The sequence below is a fragment of the Octopus bimaculoides genome, chromosome 5, assembly GCF_001194135.2.
Source record: "Octopus bimaculoides isolate UCB-OBI-ISO-001 chromosome 5, ASM119413v2, whole genome shotgun sequence".
Taxonomy (NCBI): Eukaryota; Metazoa; Mollusca; class Cephalopoda; order Octopoda; family Octopodidae; genus Octopus; species Octopus bimaculoides.
In genome coordinates, this window is record NC_068985.1 from 72,858,260 (window position 1) to 72,862,543 (window position 4,284).

General features: G+C 35.9%; 1 protein-coding gene across 6 annotated transcripts in view; it reads left to right on the forward strand.

Annotated features, from left to right (window-relative positions):
• The first annotated feature begins 639 nt into the window (after nt 1–639).
• Nucleotides 640–4,284, forward strand: part of LOC106869257 (GDP-Man:Man(3)GlcNAc(2)-PP-Dol alpha-1,2-mannosyltransferase) — a 15,959-nt gene continuing 12,314 nt past the window's right edge. For 2 of the 6 annotated variants that reach the window (XM_014914923.2, XM_014914926.2), the window contains exon 1: nt 3,191–3,837. The gene's annotated coding sequence lies outside the window, so the exon portion shown is untranslated. Of the gene's footprint in view, nt 1,059–1,086; nt 1,203–3,190; nt 3,838–4,284 lie in introns of those variants that run through there. The other 4 variants (XM_014914924.2, XM_014914921.2, XM_014914925.1 and 1 more) reach the window with 4 other exon arrangements.

A 4,284-nucleotide genomic window follows, 5' to 3' on the forward strand; every position in this document is an offset into this window, starting at 1 on the left:
CATGGCAGTTTCTAGCTAAACATGAAATGGCAACGTATAGTCAAACTTCACATGGTAGAATGTGGTTAAACGTGACATGGAAGTGTATAGCTAAACACCAGATGGAAATGTGTACAAACTACATGTTAGTATCCAGCTGAGCACCATATAATTGTGTAGTTAACATTTGTGAGCGTGCAGTTAAACGCTATATGGCAGAGTATAGCTAACCATCAACTCGATGCATGTAGTTGACACAATCGTATTTAGTTACGGCCCTTTATAATCAAATTTCTGATCCCAACTTAGATCAACGTCGGGATCTATTTTAAAACGGGGGCCACATTTTTCATTAATGTTTTACGTAGTGTTTTTGGTACCGAAAGACTTTCAAACTTCGTATACTTATCTATTTTGTGTTATAGAACAGAAAAATATTTTTGTATTCGAATTTATTTCATGTAAAAAATTGTCTTATTTCGATAATTTCAACCAATCACTGACACATATTCAGTTGTTTATATTTACTCCTTTGGCTGATTAAGCGGTGTAAAGCGTATTTAATCTCCATACCTTCGTTTTATTTGCTTTTTTCATTTCAAATTTGCTTTAGCCCTAACCCTAGGGTTAGGGTTAATTGTTTCAGAATCGTTTGTTTATGTAGTCGGCACTTAATGTATATCGGCTGAATGGACGTCAGTGATTGGTTGAAATTACAGAAATACGACAACTTTAACATGGAATAACTTATGGATTTCTTTTTTTTTTAAAGAAGACTAAGAGAAAAAGATGTTTTATATGACACATTCTACCAGTGTTCCAAGTTTCAAAGTGTTTCGTTAATGAAAAATGTGGCCCCCGTTTTAAAAAAGATCCCAACTTCGTGCTTATCTTACAGGGGTCATTAAAATACTGTACCAACCAAGACACTGAGATAATTTTGTATTCCTTTAATGAATCTTAGATGTGAAAAGAATTATGATAAACGAAGAACTAGATCAGGGCTGACGTGGGACTGTATTTATTGATGATGCTTTTTGCCTTCCATAGTAGGACGGCAATCGATCCAAGCTAAACATGTAAGTGTTTGTTGTTTTGTTTTTCATACAAGTTTCCATTTCTGAATGTGTTTATCTAGGGCTTCAGCATTGTTACGTGTGTGGATTAGTTATAAGGGTTTACTTTTTATTAATTTACCATATTTTTATTACAGCATTTGTCAGGTACGATGTCTTTTGCTATGACATTTTGCGGTATCGTTTGTTCTACGTTTCATTTTTATCGTTGTTTTCGTCATCATCACGATTTTAAGATAAAACTACAGCCCCACTGTATCAGCTTTCGTCGGCTATGGATACAGTTTCTAGTTTTCATTTGTTTATTCGGACAAATATACAAGTGCCTACGTGCTAGTTATAGATCAGAAGTAGACCGAACTGTAGAGAGAGAGAGACTGCCGCGTCGCACCTAACTTTAACCATTGCTGGTCGTAATATGTTGTACGGACCTCAACAAAGTGATGGTATGGTATAACGAGAACTATAGACCTGTGGATTGCATCTAGTCATTCGATTGTCTTATCGGTCTGCTCAGTAAAACCTCACGTGAAATTAAACATATTCGATATAAATATGTAAATGGTTTCTCAGCTTACTTTGTACATTAGAGAGGATATCGTCTATGAAATTTATTCAAGTTATACGGTTACTAATTCTCTCAATCCTTGAGGCAGGAATAACAAAGTTGGTTAGAGCAGGATTAGAATCCATGATGCAATTAATTATTGTATTTTAGCTAACCAACGATAGACCTACTTGCAGTTTGAGCGACTGGAAATGGCAGCTAAATCTCCCTCAGACCCAGCCGTTTCCGTTTTAGAAAGGGAAGCTCATATTTGATAATGTATTTTTCGATATCCCACTAAAAAGCCCTGTCTTGGGATTAAGCAAGTATATTTTTATTCAAAACAAATCTAGTTCTTGAATCATAGTTTCATTTAAATTAAATATGATCTTAAGTCAATTACTCTAAATTTTAAATCCTTATTTTCTTTCATGAATATATTTGGCTTGGTTACTATTCAAGAAGAGTGGTCCCGGTGCGCGCATCCGAGCTAGCTAGTCGTGACTAGTCGATTCTACGACTACCTAGCGCGAGTGCGCGTATGCAAATTAATAGATGCTCGCATGTATGAGGGTTTTTTCTAAATAAAGTAAATAATTTTTTAAAAACAAAGTAAATAAAACACAAAGTAAATATTTAGTCACGACTAGCTAGCACAGATGCGTGAGTGCGCGCACCGGCACCACTCTTCTTGAATAGTACCTTTGGTTTTTGTAACTTTTCACCAGCTGTTATAGGAAGTAGTAAACATAATTATGGTCCATTAGCTCTTGGACAATTTCCACTCTTAGACAATGGAATATTTATGAATACAAAACCATATATTTAAACGCAATTTCTTCCTTAAATTAGAAGATTGGTATTATTCTAAAATATTAACTCATCTCCCGCAAAACACGCCCTTTATTCATTGTAATTTTTTTGGACAGTTACAATTTACTATTTTGGATTGAAAACGAAAAGAAAATAATTTTGTATCATATTAATAAAATCAGAAAATCACGAACAAGCGCTGATTATTCTAAATGTTAACGTTATTACGAACTTAAGTCGTTACTGTAAATCCTAACCGTTAATTATATTCCTAAACATCAACCCTCTTATCAAACTGAACCCTAATCCATACTCTTAGACTCGGCCTTAATAATTTAACTCTGTTCATAATCCAGGAATAATCCCCCTTCATCTGACTAAAACAATAAAATACAGAATTTTATCTTTTTTTTTCTTTTTCTTTCAAATATGTCACACGATGTATTTATGTCCTGCAACAACCTCCCCGGTTGTTGTTTAGCCCTAGGTCAGTACTTAGGGCAGCGGACTCGCGGTTTCGATTCCCAGACCGGGCGTTGTGAGTGTTTATTGAGCGAAAACACCTAAAGCTCCACGAGGCTCTAGCAGGGGATGGTACTCTTTCACCACAACTTTCTCTCACTCTTACTTCCTGTTTCTGTTGTGCCTGTAATTCAAAGGTAGCCTTGTCACACTGTCACGCTGAATATCCCCGAGAACTACGTTAAGGGTACACGTGTCAATGATCAAAATATATTCCAGCTGTGAGTCGTTTTCAAGGATTACATTACTCAGTTTTTTTTTCTTTTAGGTATAGTCGTTTTTTGAGTTGAGGGATATTCGGTTGCTATTGTAGCAAGCTGAACAACTGCAGAGATGCTCATTTGCTGTTTTCTCTTATGTCTGCCCTGACTCAGTAGATTTCTAATGAAAACCATTACATCCATAACTATCTCGTCATTATTTTTCTTAAACACAGAACTACATTTAATTTCCTTCTCTTTTAAAGACAGTAGGGTGTAACTTGAAGGAGATTTGGTAGCTACTTCTAGCAGCTCGATAACTACATAACGGCTCCCATATTGTTTCAATTGTGTCCTTCATCTAATTTGAAGAGGAATTTGTTGCTACATCTAGCAGGTCGAATGTCTGCATAAATGCTTCCTCATTGGTTTATAAATTATTTCTATTGCGTTTATGTTAATCTTTTGGAACTTCTTGCTCAGGCAAAAACTATAATCATTTCTTTATTTAATAATGATTTCAAATTTTTGCACAAGGCCAGCCAGTTCGGGGGAGGGTGTAAGTCGATTACATCGACCACATTGCTCAACCAGTACTTATTTTATCGAACCTTGAAGGATGAAAGGCACAGTCGACCTCAGCGGAATTTGAACTCAGAACATGAAGTGGACGAAATGCTCTACAGAGCATTCTGTAACGGTATGCTAACGATTCTGCCAGCTCGCCGCCTTTTCTTTATTTAATAATAATCATTCAGTATCATAAATACAACGTTCCTCGGAAACAGTTTCCTTCACCTCTTAATCACACAAGTTATTAAGAGTTATTTCCCTTGGTTTATTATATTTCGTAATCGATAAATACTGAACTAGATTATCCCTCACCCATATATCTCGAATTACACATCTTGAGGAGCTTCACCTATATATCTCGAATTACTCTGCCTTAGGAAGTTATTTGTACTACCTTTCCTGTTCAGGTTAACACATATTCTATTACAATAATCTCTCTATATCTATGCTCACTTATCTTAACCTGCCTGCCAGACCAATTGGCATCAAGTCCGTATACAAATACTCTAACCACTGGGCCATGTCCATGTGTTCTCTTTCTGCCTTTTCTATCGCAATTACAGTGGTCTCTTCT